This window comes from Antechinus flavipes, chromosome 6, assembly GCF_016432865.1.
Source record: "Antechinus flavipes isolate AdamAnt ecotype Samford, QLD, Australia chromosome 6, AdamAnt_v2, whole genome shotgun sequence".
In the NCBI taxonomy this organism is placed as follows: domain Eukaryota; kingdom Metazoa; phylum Chordata; class Mammalia; order Dasyuromorphia; family Dasyuridae; genus Antechinus; species Antechinus flavipes.
This window is the reverse complement of record NC_067403.1, coordinates 45287922-45307841: the sequence shown is the minus strand read 5'-3', so window position 1 is coordinate 45307841 and position 19920 is coordinate 45287922. Positions and strand designations below refer to the sequence as shown.

General features: G+C 32.3%; 1 protein-coding gene across 9 annotated transcripts in view; it reads right to left on the bottom strand.

Annotated features, from left to right (window-relative positions):
- ADGRL3 (adhesion G protein-coupled receptor L3) overlaps positions 1 to 19920 on the bottom strand; it is a 905707-nt gene that overhangs the window by 753327 nt on the left and 132460 nt on the right. The gene's annotated exons all lie outside the window — the stretch shown is intronic.

Sequence of the window (19920 nt, the reverse complement as noted above, 5' to 3'; positions counted from 1 at the left end):
TTTTAAATATGCTAAGTTGAGTTTGCAACTTTGTAGATCTTTCTATCTCCTTTTCATCTAAGCTGTTTTTTTCCTCCAAATACTTATCTTTCTTGTGATTTTCTGATTTTGCTTTTTTTTTAAATAAAACTTTTCATATTCTCAAATCTTTGCCCAATTCTTGCTCCAACTGGTATTACCACTGAAGGTCTTCCTTTTTGTGTTAGCTATAATTGCTCTTTACAGCTAAGAAAGAAACTGATTAATTACTCCTTTTCTTCACCTTCTATTACCTCCCACTCCCCATAAAAATAAGTATTCAACATTTAGGGATATTTATTGATAAATAAACAGCAGGAAAAAAAGCTCTAATGAAATTTTGTATGAATGGCCAATTATTCCTCTCATATATTTGTAATTAACTAACAAGTAGAAGAGAAAAAGTAGAGTAGAACTATTTATATGTAAGTTGTGATTTTTTTATTACTGGGGTAACACTAATTGGTAATGAAAAAGACAATTCCAGGAATACAACAAAAACAGGAAAATCTCTTTGTAAAATAAAAAGGTCACATTTTTACATTAACCTTATTTCCCAAGCTTTCAGTAAACATTTTACATGAAGCTAATCTATACATAGTGTGTATAAAAGCTACATCTACCGAGATCTTCAAGCTTACAAAGAGCTTTACATATGATATTTCTATGGATCCACATAACAACCCTGTTACCATAGATATCCATTTTAAAAGAAAGAAAACTAAGGATGAAAAAAGTTAGTGAGTTTCCTTTTTAAGGTTACACGAGTAATAATTATTTGAAGCTTGATTCAAACTAAGCTCATCTTGACTCCATGTTCAGTGGTCTATCCACTAATTTCAACATTATGAAAATGTACAGAATTGTTCTAAATGTTTTGGGGTAATTTTTTTCCTTTTTGTTTGCTTGTTTTGGTTAAAATCAGTCACTTAGAAGAACATGATCACATCAAATTTATTTATTTGTTCAAAATTTCCTAGATAATTGATGTTACACTCCTGCCCTTTTTTGCCCCAAACAAAAAGTTCTGGATATACTTGGGTAAGGAAGAGTTGTTAATATAAGATAAATATAGACATGTGGAAAGCATCTTCTCTTGTATAATAATGGATGAAGTATGTTATTTGCTGCCAGAATCCAGGAGGCCTTTCCTTAGTTCAACAGTGTGTCAGGAACCAATTTTAAAACACAAATTGCTCTCAGCTAATGGACATAGTTATTATACCCACATTATTCACTTAAATAAGGAACACTCTTGTTTATCCTTAGTTCTCCTAAATATTGTCTTTTTGACCATATCATCCTTTATCCATCATGCATCTGTTTTATGGAAGTCAAAAAGGTAGTACAGATTGTCTATTATTCAACATATGCTGCTTCTCACCAGATTTAGACAAAGTTTATATATCGTATCACACACACATACACACATCCCTGGATTCATATAGGATATACCCCTACTTATGAAAAGGAAACTTCTTACTTTATTTAGAGAAGTATTATTTCTCTTATGCCATATGTGTATAATCCAAAAACTTAAAGCAAGAAAAAAAGCAATACTATTCATCTATTTTCATCAAGTAGGTGATACTCAATAATCAGAAGGAGAGAATGATCAGTGGTATCAAATGCTGAAGAAAGATCGAGGACAAGGCTTCACTGGAAACTAAAAGGTCATTGGTAACCCCAAAAAGTGTTCCTTCAGTTGAGCATTGAGGTTGTACACCAGACCACAACAGGTTGATATAAAGTAAGTAAAAATGATTGTAGGCAGTTTTTAAAAAGGAATTTCAGTTGTGAAAGAGAGAATAAATGAAATTTTGAAGGGATTATCAAGCCAAATACAAGGGTACCAATTCAGAAGAATCAAAGATTGGGGATGGCAACAGATGACTACAGGGGCAAATTGCCAGAGTAGACAAAGGGTAGGTGTAAAGGGTTTGGATTTGAGAAAAAGAGACACCTCTATAGTCTATCATAAATAAAGAAAAGAATAAGGGAGATTAATTAGTGAATATTAAATGCCATGTCACACAGTTTGCTAGGTACTTGAAATAAAAAATGTGATTAATCAAATAATTACTATTAACAAAAGGGCTTGAATTCTAATGCAGAAATAACAAAGACATATAAGTATACAGAAAGTAAATGCTAATAAGAATAACAGTAATCAGCCTCTAGTAGTTGAACAAGATTATATAGAAGGAAATGCTTGAGCTGTATCTTGAATAGGGGAAAAAAGATTCCAAGAGTTAAAGTTGAGAAGGCAGCACATTCAAACAACAGAACAACCAATACAAAGGCAAAGAAATAGGATAAAGAGTGCAATGAGTAAAGAACAGTTTGAAGGTTTACCTAGATCCTATTATTATTACAAGAAGGTGAGTAACGAGTGATATCCAATGAAGGTGGAAAGATAGGTGGAGATCAGGTTGTGAAGGGCTTTAAAAGATCAACAGAGAAATTTGCATTTGATTCTTGAGATAACAGGGAGAAAATGAGATTTATTGAGTATAGGAATAATAAAGTCAGAACTGTATTTAAGGAAAATCACTTTGGCAGAAATGTGGAAAATAGATTATTAAAGTGAAGGAAAAACTGGAGGCAGGAAGAACAGTTAGAATAATAATAATCTAGGTGAAAAGTTATGAGGATGGTGAAATATGAAAGGTGTTGTTGAAGTATAATTTAGAATGTGGATGAATATGGAGAATGACTCAGTGAGAAGTCAAACTAAGAAACAAGGGAAGGAAGGAGAAACTCAAATTTTTACACAAGCTATTGATGCCATAAAGTAGAAAATGGAGAAGAAATTCAAACTATCAAACATTATTATTACTATTTCCCATATAAAATAAAATAATCTGTAGTAATCACCATATTGAGGAGACTTAAAGAGCCAAAAAACATCAGCTGATCTCTGAAAATGATCCACCTTGACCCAAGTTTCTCTTAAAAAATATAGCTCCTAGAACTGGATGTGATGTTGCACATATGGGCTGAGCAACACATTTTAAATGAAATTGCGATCTTCCTCATTTTGGACTACTGGTCTCTATTAATTCATCCACAAGTCATTTTTTAGCAGCTACATGACACTCCTTATTCATATTGTGCTTATACTCAGCTATCACCTTCAGGCTTCCCTTCCATTGTAAATTGCTGTTAATGTCCTTTTTATCCTTCATTCCATCGTTGTGCAAAAATATTTTAGCACACTATTAAATGTTATTATTTCTAATACATTTCACATGACTAGGCTAAATTATAATCTGAGTACTTTTTCTACATTGTTTTTTTCTTTAGTGTTTTAATGTTCACTCTCTAACATTATTCTATTCCATTAATACTATTAATAAAAATGTTTAAAAAGAGGGAATATTTATATCTTCACAGAGAAGTTATGGATCCAAGCTACAGAAGGAAAAATACATTTCGACTTGATTAGTGTGATTTGGTTTGTGTGGTTAGACTTATTTTGTTACATGATTTCCTCCCTCTCTTAAAATAAGGGTGGATTAGCAATAAAGGACGGCCAGTAATAATGTTACTAAGAAAGAAAAAATGGTCACTGAAACTTTTTGAAATTATATAAAAAAGAACAAGAAATAGAGTAGTGGACAGCATGTAATAGACAACATTGACTTCACTACATATTTAAAACAAATGTGGCAAAATATTTTGATTTCTATATAACCATCTTTTATATTCCTATTATATATATATGAAAAATTTTTTAAAAAATTTGGTGTTAAAATAAAAATAAAAAAGAAGCAAATTCTTAAAAAAAAAAAAAGGTAAAGAACAAGGTAAAGAATCATTTTTGAATAGTCTGCCACTGGGGAAAGATTTCTCTAGATTCACTTTAATCATTAGTCAATAATTTGGGGTTAGGGTCATTAATTTATGTAATCTCTAATACTAGTAACCAGTCCAGATTTCAGATTTTTCAAAAAAAAGAAAGAAAGAAAAAAAGATTTGTAAATCATTTTCAAATATCTCATTGAAATTCAGAGATACTTTTTCAGTAACATTCTCCTTAACTACTGGTTGCATAACTTCCTAAAAGGGAAGCAAAGTTGTTTGGACTTTACTTATTCATAATGAGTCTTTGCTAATCTTGGTATACCATCTTTCCTCTTTAAGTGTTCCTAAATTGTCCATTCCATAATCTATTCTGGAATCATGGAACCTCATGTGAAGTGCTTTTCTTTTTCTTCAAAAAAGATTTCACAGTGGTAAATAACTTTATTTATGAATTGGGAAAACATAAGCAGACTTGATAATAAATGTTTGATTTTCATTAGAGACAATGAACACCTTGTCTCCAGTTCTAAGTAAAAGTGTAAAGCAATTGATGGATGGTTTTACATAAGAGTTTACATAACACTTAAAGGTAGGCTAATGTTATATTTCCAAATCAACATCTGAGATTGGGAAATCAATTTGTTTTCTCTTATACCTTGATTTCTCAATCAATTATCTAGCTATAATAACCATTAACAGAGAATAATGATACTTCAATACACCAATGACCTGTGATTTCATCACTGTGAGTACATTGTGGTTGCAGCTGAAAAGTAACTGTGATGTAGATTCTAGACTTGGAGTCAAGCAGATGAGAGTTGAAATCACATACCCCAAACTTATCACCTCTTTGACCTTGAACAAGTCACTTAAAAGCCTCAGTTTAATCATCTGAAAATATTTATAATCATACAGAGTTGCTGGGAAGATCAAATGAGATCATGTAAAAAGCTGTGTGAGCTTGCTATGTAAATGTGAGCTATTATTTACTATGCAGATTGCAACATATCTTTGGTAGCAAATTTCTTCAAGAGTTGTTATGGATGAAAAACTCATAACCCTGCAGTCAATCTGGTGATATCTCTTTCTAAATTTAGCCAGGCTGGTCCTTGAGAGACAGGCACACAGGCTATTACTGAGCCCGAGTCAGTTCTACCAGAAATTTTTACTGGCACAGCCTTCTGCAGTCTTGAATGACCTGCATGTGATGATGTGACATCTGCGGAGGGCTTCGGAGGCAATGTCAAAATATACATTTATGAGCACTAATGTTAAAAATGATTTTGACTGATTCTTATGAGGAAAAATCTTTCTTTCTGAAAACCAATTTCATGAGTCAGAGAAGCATTTTGGCAAGCTTTAATTATTTAAGGTGTTTTTTTTTTTCTCCCCATTACAAGCAAGAGTAAAGAGCTGTTTTCTTGATTTCCACTTTTGCAAGGATAAAAATTTCACAGGAAAAAAAGGAAACAAGACTGTATTGTTAGCAAACAAACCCAAAAGCTGTTTTTATAATTAATTATCCAATCAGAGCAAACTGATTCAGGAAAAAAGAAGACTTTGTATCAGAAACTTCAATATGAGTGAACTGTAGTTAAAACATTTAGATTTAATGGTGCCTAAGTTAGTTAATTCCTACAGGAAATTAGGATAACAATTTAGCAACAACTTTTCTGCACTACATACAAACAATGAAGATAAAGCTTTATGAAATCTTGTCAGGTGTTTGGGTAAAATCAATAGAGTGCTCTGTAACCTTTGATTTATTTGGTCCTGTATTCCCTGCTAAAATCTGACTGATATTCTACCACTTTTTAAATAAAATAACTTTGGTCGGGGGAAAAATGGGAAAAATAAGCTGAACAGCGAAGAAGGGAAAAAAAGAGTTGGATTCAGAATCTGGATTTAATTATTGTTCACGTATTCACTCTGGCACTTTTCAGAGTGATCTTTTGAAGGCACTCTTCTTCCTTGTCCCTTAATTTACTCATCTGTCAAAATGGCCAGGGGATTATACTAGAAGGCCTCTAGACATCTTCTAGTTCTAAACCTAAGATCAAGTGATACAGGGAACTTAACCAAAGTACCCCTAGCAATCTAGAAATAACAACTCCTTTCTTAAGGGCCATCTTCTTTTTCCCTGCCTAATAACTGAGAACATCTAAAGATTCTTGGACCATTTTCATCTCCAATAACTCCAAGCAATGTCTTTTGTTCACTTTTAAAAATGTGCTTGGTTTTGCTCATTGCAACCAGTGATTACAAATCATTTGCAATTCACAGTTAAGTGGTTCCTCTACACAAGTAGAGCATTCTCAAAGGCTTCATCTTGCCATAATGAAAAGTCATAATTTCTCAAAGACTATGTCAACAGACTTTTCTGAATCAACCTGGAAAGACCTACATGAACTGATGCTAAGTGAAGTGAAAAGAACCAGAACATTGTATTCAGTAACATCACTATTATGTGATGATCAACTCTGATGGATTTAGCTCTTTTCAGTAATACAATTCCAATAGACTTGGGATGAAAAATGCTGGAAAATGCTATCAGCCACCCATAGAGAGAACTATAGAGACTGAATGAGGATCAAATATAGCATTTTCACATTTGTTTATTTGTCTGTTTGCTTTTTTTCCTCTCTCATGTTTTTTTTTTCTTTTGGCCCAATTGTTTTTACACATGACAAATATGGAAATATTTCTTTAAAAGTATTGTACATGTATAAAAATATTATACATGTATAATCTATATCAGATTGCTTGCTCTCTTAGTAAGGGAGAGGTAAGGGAGGAAGGGAGAAAAAAGTCTTACAAAAGCAAATGTTGAAAACTATCTTCAGATATAGTTGGAAAAATAAAATAATACAGAAAAGGGGGAGGAAAGTATATAAGCTTTATCAGGCTTCACATCAGGTTAGAAAGTCTCTAAAGATTGATGCTATGAAAACTACAAAACACTTTTCACACAAATAAAGTCAGATTAACCAATTGGAAAAATATTAAATGCTCTTGGATAGGGCAAGCAAATATAATAAAGATGACAATACTACCTAAACTAATCTATTTATTTAGTGCTATACCACTCAGACGCCCAAAAAACTATTTTAATGACCTAGAAAAAATAACAGCAAAGTTCATATGGAAAAACAAAAGGTCAAGAATTTCAATGGAATTAATGAAAAAAAAATCAAATGAAGGTGGCCTAGCTGTACTGAATCTAAAATTATATTATAAAACCAAAACCATTTGGGACTGGCTAAGAAATAGATTAGTTGATCAGTGAAATAGGTTAGATTCAAAGGATAAAACAGTCAATAATTTTAATACTCTAGTGTTTGACAAACCCAAAGACCCCAGCTTTTGGGATAAGAACTCACTGTTTGATAAAAATTGCTGGGAAATTGTAAACTAGTATGGCAGAAACTAGGCATTGACCCACACTTAACACCATACACCAAGATAAGGTCAAAGTGGGTTCATGACCTTGGCAAAAAGAATGAGGTTATAAATAATTTAGAGGAACACAGGTTAGTTTACCTCTCAGACCTATGCAAGAGGGAGGAATTTATGACCAAAGAAGAACTAGAGATCACTACTGATCACAAAATAGAAAATTTTGATTATATCAAATTGAAAAGTTTTTGTACAAACAAAACTAATGCAGACAAGATTAGAAGGGAAGCAATAAACTGGGAAAACATTTTTTACAGTCAAAAGTTCTGATAAAGGCTTCATTTCCAAAATATATAGAGAATTGACTCTAATTTACAAGAAATCAAGCCAATCTCCAATTCATAAATGGTCAAAGGATATGAACAGACAATTCTCAGACTAAATAGAAACTATTTCTAGCTATATGAAAAGATGCTCCAAGTCATTATTAATCAGAGAAATGCAAATTAAGACAACTCTGAGATACCACTACACACCTGTCAGACTGGCTAGAATGACAGGGAAAAATAATGTGGAATGTTGGAGGGGATGTGGGAAAACAGGGACACTGATACATTGTTGGTGGAATTCTGAATATATCCAACCATTCTGGAGAGCAATTTGGAACTATGCTCAAAAAGTTATCAAACTGTGCATACCCTTTGATCCAGCAGTGTTTCCACTGGGCTTATATTCCAAAGAGATACTAAAGAAGGGAAAGGGACCTGTATGTGCAAGAATGTTTGTGGCAGCCTTGTTTGTAGTGGCCAGAAAGTGGAAACTGAGTAGATGCCCATCAATTGGAAAATGGCTGAATAAATCATGTATATGAATATTATGGAATATTATTGTTCAGTAAGAAATGACCAACAGGATGATTTCAGAAAGGCCTGGAGAGATCTACATGAACTGATGCTGAGTGAAATGAGCAGGACCAGGAGATCATTATATACTTCAACAACAATACTATATGATGATAAATTCTGATGGACGTGGCCATCTTCAACAATAAGATGAACCAAATCCATTCTAATAGAACAGTAATGAACTGAACCAGCTACACTCAGTGAAAGAACTCTGAGAGATGACTAAGAACCATTACATTGAATTCCCAATCCTTATATTTCCCCCGCCTGCATTTTGGATTTCCTTCACAGGCTAACTGTATAATATTTCAGAGTCTGATTCTTTTTGTACAGCAAAATAACTGCTAGGACATGTATACTTGAATTGTATTTAATTTATACTTTAACATATTTAACATGTATTGATCAACCTGCCATCTGGGGGAGGGGATGGGGGAAGGAGGGGAAAAATTGGAACAAAAGGTTTGGCAATTGTCAATGCTGTAAAATTACCCATGCATATAACTTGTAAATAAAGAGCTATTTAAAAAAGATTGATGCGGTGATATTGTGAATCTGTCATTAGAAAGTCATATAAAATGGCTCATTATCACTGGGTTTATTACCTTACTAAGAATATCCTCTAAGTCACATAATCATGGTGACCAAAACTGGTGGAAAAAATGTTCTACATAGATAAAACTGTGGAGTCTAGAAATATTGAAATATGCTAGACATGCGTGACAATTTTTTAAAATGAGATTGAAAGAGAAAAGCTTCATAAATATCCCAATTCATAATTAAAATATTACCATTTTGACTACATATCACCTGAATTTTACTTCTTTCAGAAATACAAGTTCCCAAGAGGACTATTTTTCCCTCATAATGAAGAAGCTGTCAACTCCTTCCAAGGTAGAACATTCCCAGAGATTCTTATTATAATATATTTTTCAAATATGCAACATTTTTAAAGCTCTCTCCTACATTTAAATGATCAAATCCTAGGTACACCCAGTGGGCTTAATACAAATGCTCAAGTCATTTTAAGTAACAATGATCCTACTGTGAAGATCATTCACATCAGTATTCATAAATTTCCTAATGAATAATATTTCGGGAAAAATCATCTTGATCAAAAATTTGCAATGGAAAAGATAATCAGAATTATTCCCCAAGTGGACATACTTTACTATCTTCACTACACATAATATATGAAGTTGAAAATAAAGTCTATAATAGCATAAAATAATGTAACCATATAGGAATGATGATTCAGGGCAAAGCAAAAAGAACTAGATTTGCAGTACACTTGCAGTTCAATTTCTGGTCCTGCTACAGATTTCTGCATGGCTTTGGATAAGTCACTGAAATTGTTCTGATCCTCAGGTTTCTTTGTAAAACTGAGTAGTTGGACTACATCTCGATCACTATATGCCCTCATTATGTCCACTCCTAAGGGAGGAAGAAATAAATGGATAGATAGGTAGCTGAAAGCCAGCCTACCTATAATTAATTTATCCAAAGACCCCTAAATAGTTAAAGAACTGCTTTTAATCATTATCTTCAGTGTCGCAAGAAATAGCTGCTGATTTATAGCAGGAAAGTTTATTCCAGGGACTTCTTGGAAGAGTCTTTTATACTTCGTATCCAAAAATGTATAGCAATCACTGAACTACTAAGTGTGATTTTTTTTAAATCAGACGGGATTTTGTTATTATCACAGAAATAACTGTCTCACCACCATATGCCAAATCTATACAGTTCTCTTGTCAGGGCATAATGATCAAGACAACTTCTGGGAAGTAATTCTATACTCACCTACTTCCAAAGATCCCTTCATGACCTTTTCTTGTACAAACTCCCTCTCAAAGGGGAAGTATTCCATTAAAATATATTTGAAACATATAACAATAATTTTAATTTTTTCATACAAGAAAGAAAAAGAATAGTGAATTATTTTTATTTTTAAAAGTCCAATGAGTATTAACATAATTCATGTATTTTAAAAACTTTTAAATATATAAATTCTGTGTAAAATAAGTCTAAGCAATGATCATGTTAAAATAAGTTTCTAAAAGCTTTTTAGACATTTAAAAATTCTCTTCCTTGAGCCTTGACTTAAACATTAAATGCATAGAATTTCATTATTACCTACACACCTTGTTATAATGGCACAGGATTTCTACATACCATAGGTTTTTTTTTTAATTTTTTAACTTAATGTCCTCATGATCACATTGACTAGCATTAGGTTGACAGACTTAGAATGAGAAAGGATTTTAGAGCTCATCCAATCCATTCTAGCTCATTTTATGAAGTAGGAAGTTGAAGCCTAGAAAAGGTTAATTGACACAAACAAGTTCACAAGATTAGTAACCTTAGTCTTCTTATTTCAAATATAGAATACTACAGCAGTACATATATACACTCACACACATAACACAAATAGGTATATATAACATATATACAATTACATACATATATGCATATATATGCACATTCATTTATTTATGGCATTTTCAAAAGTAAAAAGATTATGATAATAAGGGACTTTATTATGCTTAAAACATCCTTAATATTTAGAACAAAAAAATTACTTTTTTTTTTACTTTGTTGCATATTGTAAAACAGATTTTTAAAACTCAAAACTGCAACAATAAAGCTTGTCTCATATAGCCTCAGCAAAGGAAATAAATCCTGTCACTTCACTTCTTTGGAAAGTATACTATTTATTGCATGGGTGAGGAGTTCACCCATTAGTGGAATACAGAATCTTACACTAGAGTATATGCCAAGAACCCAACTGTTTCAGCCTTCCAATGCAATAAATCCTTTAAACCTTGAAGAAAAGCATGATAAGGTACTTTCTAGAGACTAAAATCTTTCAAACTCAAACTGCTGATTTTCCTATTCCATTGATATTATTCAGCACTCTGTATTACATAATCTCTAAGTGCTTCACATAGGAAAACACAATCATAACCACATTCTCCTTATTTAATAGGATGTTAGATCATATTTATCAATATAGCAGATTTCTCTGTGATTTCCCATGAGGAGGGAATAACTATTAGAAAATTCATTGCATTGAATTAAGTTTGTACTTTTATTATAAAATTCAAATAATTTATTTGAAATGAGGTTTCTTGAGTTCATTTTGACCATTAATTCTTATTGGAAAAGTGTTTGAATTTCACAAGTGCTGTAAAATTTTAATTAAACCATATTAGTAGGGCATTTTTTATTTTCTTTTCTTCTATGCACTTTTATGAGTAAAAAACAAATGAACAAAAAACAAATCTGCACCATGAATTGATCTTCAAACAACAAAAATAAACTTCCAGGGTATGCTTTCAACTGATTATGCCTCCAGGCAAATCATATATGGTTCTGCATAATGAGAATTTTTATTCAGATGGATGAACCCCAAGGAATCATAAGACTCTAAACAATAAAAAAGTTGTTTTTTTTACTATGGTATTAAAGAATACTTAATATATTTTGGGAAGATTTTCAAATACCATGGAACAAAATAAATACTTACTTGGATGTGAATTTCATGAGAGGATGGCAAAAGGTGACAGCAGTGAGGTTTCCTGAATATTATGCGTTCACAATTAAGTTGCATTCATAATATTACAAGTAACTTAATCTTAATCTTTTATAATCAAAAGAGAAAGTAACATTGTCTAGAAACCCACAGCCTGGTGGTGCTGTCTTTGGTTAAAACAACAACAATAACAGTGTAGGAATAACTACTATTATCAAGGTACTGCCAAGAATATTCTAGGAAAAAAAATGAAGTGAACAACAAAAACAACAACAACAAAAGGTTTAAAGTAAAAGGCAAAAACAAAAAACCTACTAAGTTCTCTATCAACCACCTGACCTAACCCTCTCACTCTACTGGTGAGGAAACTAAGACTTATAAAAGTAGAAGTCTATCTCTATAGTCAAAGGTGTAAAGCTGAGAGGCAGAGTTAAGATTTAAACATTGGTCCTCCAATTTCATTGTCTTTTCCACAAACCCACCCATGCCAGAGTATCCTACTTCTTTCAGTTGTAAGATACAAATATGCATAAGAAAGACCAGATGTTGCCTGGTGTTGTAGCCTGTTATACAAAAACAAAGTCAAGAATCTCATGCTTAATTCTTAGTCCTAATCCTTCCAAGTTGTGAGACTTTGAATCAGTCAAGATGTGTTAATAAACCTTCCTTTAATTGCTGGTCAAAAAGGATTTAGTCAACAAACAATCATTAAGCATTTATTATGTGCTAAAAAATGCCCTGGTACACTTCCAAAAAATAACATGATAACAAATGTATGTACTTGAAAAGGGTCATCGTCACTAAGAGGGAGCAAGAGTTTTTTAAGAAATAATATCAGACTAACATCTTTTCCATTTTTTGCCAATGTTAACAAAGGTAATTAAAGAAATCATAATTCATATTATGTGGTTTACAAGGTGCTTCTTGACAATAACATGGGTAATACTATCATTGAAATCTATTTTGATTATTCCAATTTTGCCAAATAAATTGAAACTAAGTAATATGAGTTACTTGAGAGTCTACCATTTACACCATAAAGTTAGCATGCTTTGATTTTAAAAGTCATTTAAGGGAGTCTCTCACAAAGCCCTTGAAAATGAGAAAGGCCAAGTGGTTGATGGTTTAGGGAAGTGAATTTAGAAGTAATTGATCTGCTGATCCTAAACAGTCATGTTTGATGGAGCCATTATAGAGTCACATCTACTTGCAGGAAGGTGTCTAATAACCTGAAACAGATCTCTGTCCTTCATCCCATCCTATTCAACATTTTTAATCAATGACCAGAAGGCAAAGAAAGTATGCTTATTAAATTTACAAATGACATTAAGCTTGGTGGGAGAGTCAATATGTTGAATAACAGTCTGAAATTCAAATAGGCTTCAGTATAGAAAACAAATGGGTAAAAACTAATTAAATACAATCTTTTAGGGATAATTGGGAGGTCCTGTATTCAGAAATCAATTACATAAATACAGATTAAGTGGGATATGGTTAAAGTTAATTTGGAAAAGACATGGGATGGGGTCTAGTAGGCTGTAAATTCATCATTCAGCAGTGTGAACTACAGAATAGTCATTTTTTGTAAGCTAACAAGCTATTAATCTGCATTGATAGATAATTAGTGACTTAATGGGAAATCCAAGTGCCACTGTGATCTGCCTTAGCCAACTGCATACATTCTTGAACACATTCCTGGAAAGACTCACTTTCACTTAAAAGGCAATGCAACAACTAATGACAGGAGTGCAACAATTCAAAAAGTGCCAAATATATCTAATTGTATACATATTTTTTTTATCCTTTCCACAAAAGTAAAACACGGTTTATCAAATGTTTTGCTAACATTCCCTTCTGATAGACTGAATCCTTCCTTGTCATAAATTAAAAACAACTAAACAAAAGTAATTCAAGCAGTATCCATATCCTCATGAGGCATATACCATTCTGCCCTAATAATCTCACGCAGAGGTCCTCAAACTACAGGCTGTGGGCCAGATGCAGCAGCTTAGGACGTTTATCCCCCTCACCCAGGGCTATGAAGTTTCTTTATTTAAAGGCCCACAAAACTAAGTTTTTTGTTTTTACTATAGTCCGGCCCCCCAACAGACTGAGGGACAGTGAACTGGCCCCCTATTTAAAAAGTTTGAAGACCCCTGTGTCTATAACATGACCTTGTAAATGAAGTCATTTTGCTTCCTTGTTACCTTTTATTTTTTAAGATTTTCACTAAATCATCGTTTTAAAAATATGTTCTAGAATTATACTAGGAAACAAAATCAAGGTATTAATTTATATTTATCATAAACTTGAATCATCATATATTCATAAATCTTGTGATTCATTTGGAGCCTCTAACTGGTCCTTTTTAGAGGAACAGAATTAACAAACAAAATAGGAAAAGTTTTGTGAATAGAATATGGAGGAAATTGCCTTCTATTTTGAAGGGAATGACTTAAAATAATTTTTCCCAAACTTCTCTTAAGATTGAAGATTTCAATCATTCTCTTAGGAAATTTAAGTATCATGATACACAAGAGTGAGTAAAATGTACACCAAGTAAATAATGATAATGATGAACTTCGAATATGTGGAAGCTTCCATTCAAAAGCTGTTGTCTATCACTGCAGAGCTTCAGGTAAATTAAGCTATGGAATTCCATTCTCACTTCACTTTTTAAAATAGCAGTGACAGTTACATTGTTCAAATATACCACAATAGGAACGAAAAAGATATTTAAGAAGAAATGTTCAATCTTGCATGCCAATTAAAACACACACACACACACACACACACACACACACACTCTAAAACCCTGTGATGTTTCATTCACCTATTGTCACAGTACTTTGCCATCTGGAGTCAAAGGGGTATTCAAAGACTATTGCTTACTGCAGAAGAAACAATTGATTCCATTTTGAATGAATACACTTTAATCATGATAATTAAATTAACCTTCCAATATATTTTCTATAACAGAGTTTCTTTGCTATAGATTAAATATTTAAATACTCTATTTAATGGTGTTTTGCCAATCATATTTTTCAACAAATAGAAATCTTGAATTGTAAATGAAATCTTCTGGAATATTCAAATACTTAGAACATCCTGAGTCAAGTTGAATAGGGGAAGGAAGAAAGGAAGAAAGGAAGAAAGGGAGGGAGCAAGGAAGGGAGGAAGAGAAGAAAGGAGGGAAAGAGGGAGAGAGGGAAGGGATGGGAGGGAGGAGAAGGAGGAGAGGGAAGACAGGAAAGGGGGAGAGGGAAGAAAGGGGAGGAGAGGGAGGGAAGGAAGGAAAGAAATAAACAGAAAGAAAGAAATCATGGCTTCATCTCTATACAATTTAGATTTTCAAAGAGTAAAGAAATTCCTATGGCAAACTCTAAAGGATACAAATTTCAGGTAGTTTTCTATCAGGTCAGTTTTAAACAAGGAAGTCATTAAGCCTTCCAGAATAAATTTCATTCACAAAATGATGTTGATTATGTAATAGGTTGAATCCCTGAACACTATTGACTGGACATCAATTTTTAGCTTAAAGTACAATGGAAAACAAGAAAGCTGGTTTAAAAGCAAAAGAATTCAATAGTGTAACCAACCATTCAAATGAGAGACTAAATTTTAAAAAAGAGCAATTCCATCCCAGCATCATCAGCATATCATTTATTGACATGTTCAGCTTTCCTTTTGGGGGAGGTGGGGGAAAGGAAAGGAAACCTTCCCTTAGTCATCTGTTAAATTAAGCTTCATCTAATTCTGATATTACACTCAAATTGCTATCTACCTTGAATTCTTCTTTGAAAATCTACAATGCTTTTAAATTAACAAAAAATGCATAACACTTTTAGAACTACTCTGTTGGAAGGAACACTGTGCACCACGCTTGCTTTTCCCCAGTGTGACTCTTTGCTGCATGGGTAATCTTTCCTTGGAGAAGGATTACACTGTAGGGAATGATGCTATTGGGTAATGCCCACATTCTTTTCTTCAGTGGTAGCTTTGCTTCCTCTCTATTTTGAAATATGTTCTATACCCTCATGCTATTCATAGGATCAGAGATTTAGAGCTAAAATGGGCCTCAGAGAACAATTAATTCAATGCCCTCATTTTGCAGATAAGGAAATTCAAGCATGAGGTTAAATGACTTGCTCAGGATAGTAAATATTGGAGGTGAAGTTTGAACCTTGGTCCTCTGACCTTAGACCAGTGGGATTTCTTAAAATTTCTTTTTATTTGTTTGTTCCTTAATTTACTCCTTACAATCATGTTGCCTCCCACAGAATTAAGTATAGAAACAGTCCTATGTCAAGTTACACTTCACATATTTCTATTGATACCAAGTGATAAAGAGCTTCTATATGTGGAAACAAATTATTAACAAGTCAGAAAGCAATTTTTCCTGTTTTTTACTTCATGAAACGCCTACTATTATAAGAAAAATAAAGCTAAAAATGCTTCTAGCACAGCACAAAAGGTGTATAGTCTTTGTGGGCTTAGAAGGCTAATGTTTTCCAAAAGCACTAGGTTATCTTCCTGTAAGACAAGTTGTGTTTAAAATATTTTTAAAAAGAACTAATTTTAGCTCATATTAATCCCTAGCCATATCTTCTTTATGCCATTGAACATTTTAATAATTAAGCAATTGCTATTTGCAGGCAATAGGGCTAGACATGAAAAGACCAAAACCTAAGAATAAAACATGGTAAATTGAGCTAGAATTTTTAAAGTGCTAGCCATGAGTTCTCTCATTTGATTCTCAGGACAATTCTGTTATGTGGGTAGTCCAAACATTTCTAACAAATGAGACAAATTTATAGACTTACCTAAGATGACATGGTAAATATACGGCAAAGATTAGGATAAATCTCAGGACTTAATGCTGGGTTCAAGTCCAGTGCCTCTTTGATTTAACATAACAAATTTATCGAGTAACTACTGTGTGCAAGTATAGAGTAATAAAGTACCAAAACTAAGAGTGAAAAAAGCCTAGGTTCAAATCAATCTTGCTTGCTACCTACAAAACCAGCTCATAGGCTTAATTTCTCTGAGACATAAAAGAAGCAACTTTTCAGAGATGATAGAGGGAGTTTAAAAATATACAAACATCTGAAATGCTGATTGTTTGCAAAACATTGAGTTAAGCACAAGAAAACAAAATTTAAAGTAAAGCAAAATAAAATATATACAATATAAAAATAAAATTTATATTTGCCAGTTGTGGGGGGGGGGTGTAGGAAGGAAGAGGATACAACATATACAGAGAAAAGTACATTAATGCATTAACATTTGGAATAGATCAGTAAAAATTTTATATAGGAGATAGTATCTAAAATACATGTTGAATAATGTTAGGAAGCAGAAATAAAAAGGGAAGTCATTGAAAACTTAAAGGAGAACTGTCCAAAAATCATACAGATGAAAATGGAATATAAAACTTGCAAAATGGCTAGAATTCAGTTGGTTTATACATAGACACACACGCATACACATATGTTTATATATGTCTATATCTATGTGTGTACACATATATACACATATGTAGTCTATGTATATGTGTATGTATATATATATATATATATATATACATAAACACACATATATATGTATATATAATCTATTTAATTTGAAAAAAATAGACTGGGTCCTCATTATAAGGGGCTTTGTCTACTATACCATTGTTTGTTATGCTAACATCTAAAAAAAAACAAACAAAACATGGCATATTATAGATATATTTAAGTAAAAATTTAGCAAATGTGTTTTGAGTCCTTTCTTACTATCCAATAGACATGTTGAGCCTTTAGCAAAATTTTCTTGCACTAAAATATATGCACTGATAAAAGTATTCTCCATTGGACAACTCTCCCTAAGCGCACACATCGCTTCATGAGATCTTGCCACTTTTTTTGTTGCCCTTTGTATGCATAAACATTTTACATAAAAATTAAACTGGTTATTTCAGAATTCTAAAAAGTTTTAGAATCTGAACTCAAGATTTTTTCAACAAAGCACAAATGAACAAAAACACACAAAAATGAGCAAAATACACGTACCTCACTTCACTGGATGAGCACTGAGGCTTAGCAAATACTTAAATTTAAAAATAAAGACTGAGAAAAAAAAAAAAACAGGAGAGGACTGAGTGGATTCCTTTTAGAAAATATCATGCATTGTCAGGGGGTTTACTAGGGCATTTTCACTTTGTGATATAGTTTCTTTTCAGAAAGCTGGCAATTATCAAAAAATGAAGCTAAGCAATTCCATCTCTTTTGAAGCAAGCCGACAGTCCAAACTCCCAGTTTATACGTTAAGAGGTCAATGCATTAAGTTCACAATCTAAGTAACTGTTCACATTTCTTCCTAGCAAATCAATGTTTTTAAATTCGTCTAAATATGTATTTATACCATGGACCATAATAGCTCTGGTTTAGAGTCTATGATAGCCTAAAAACTATTCAAACATTAGGGGGTACATTTTCAACACAGCATGTGAGGATTTAGCTGAGAGATTCCCATTAACGTCAACGGGAGTTGCATGGCTCAATCTTAACACACACTGTGCTAAAAATTTACCCCATTGCATCTGTGTGAAACCACCCCCAAGAAAAGAAATTTAAAGGTAAGGTTAAATCCATCCACTAGCAAATACACCCCTTCATATGCTGAGATGCTTTCTTCTGAAATATGAGAGGGACAGAGGTAGGGGGGAGAGAGACAGACAGACAGACACACTCACAAAAAGAGAGAGAGAGACACACAGAGACACACAAAGAGACAGAGACCAGAGAGAGACAACCTATTTAATATACTTTAAGAACACTAGAAATAAACAAGAAAAGTTATTAATTTCTGATTTAATGAATGTTCCCCTCCTTCTAGGCACACTTTAAATATTTAAACATACCATTTTTAAAAAATTTGTAATGGTAGTTCTCTCCATTAATGTTAAGCGAGGTTCTCTCCATTAATGCTAAACTTACATATTTCTATTTCAAGGCTTCATTGAAAAATAGGTTACTATTACATAGTAATACAAAATTAATGTCAATTATTTAAGTTATTTGTTACGGGGAAGGTTTCTATGGAGAAGTGACATTACTTATAAGTTATCTTAAAATAATAAGAAATAAAATATTTTAAAAGACAGAAGCATATCATATAATGACTTCTCATAAAAATAGATTAACTACTTTAGCATTCTGAGATGAAAAAGTTTACCATATAGAATATGTGGAAAATAAGATGTTTATTCTCACAATGTCTTTTCTCATAATTCATGTTCAGTTAGTGATATGAAAAAAAGATAAGGATCCACTTAGAAATTAAGTTCCTATAAAATATCAGACTGCTCCAGGAAAATAAATTAGTAAATGATTATAATCCAAAGAAAATATATCCCATCTTCTCTCTGAGATTTGCTTCAGATTATGAAAGTTGATTTCTTACTTAAAATTTTTAGTTACAAAATGAATTTTAAAAATTAAATACTGATGTGTGTGTGTGTGTGTGTGTGTGTGTGTGTGTGTGTGTGTGAGAGAGAGAGAGAGAGAGAGAGAGAGAGAGAGAGAGAGAGAAATTAAAATAAAGTCCCTCAAAAGATGAACACTTCAAATAACCTACTGTGCGATTTTTTCCATTTTTTAGAATATGGGACAATAGTTCTTTGACTAAGTGTCCTTTCTAGATTCAGTGGCTTGTTGTAGTAGAAAAGTAAATTCTTCAACTACAGAAATACCCTCTCACTATTCCCCTCTTTAAATTTTTAAATGGAAAATGTTTTTTTTTATTTTTCTTTTCTACTATTTTTTAAAAATAAAAGCTCTACCGTTTGTATATCCTATGGATGCTCAATTAATATTTGTTGAGTGGCTGATTCTTTCCTCTCTTTCATCCTGATTTACTCAATTCTATTGTTGTGAAACCATGCTTATATTATGTATTTCAATTAACTATTTCTTGGTTTCTAATTATTTATCAAATGGTCAACAGATCAATAACATAAATCAGAAAGATTAAAAAGTAAAAAACTTCAGCAAATAAAACAAAAAAGCACCAATCCCATTAAATAATATGAATTTAAGTATCAGTTCTTCAGTGAAATATTGATCTACCTCCTAAATATACTTACTTCTAAAGGATATCACAGCCAAGTAAGAGGAAAAAACACTTTATATCAACTTTTTTGATATGATTTAAGGTCAGAATATATGTCTATATATATTTAAATATAAACATATGTGTGTTTTATGTATATTTGTACAT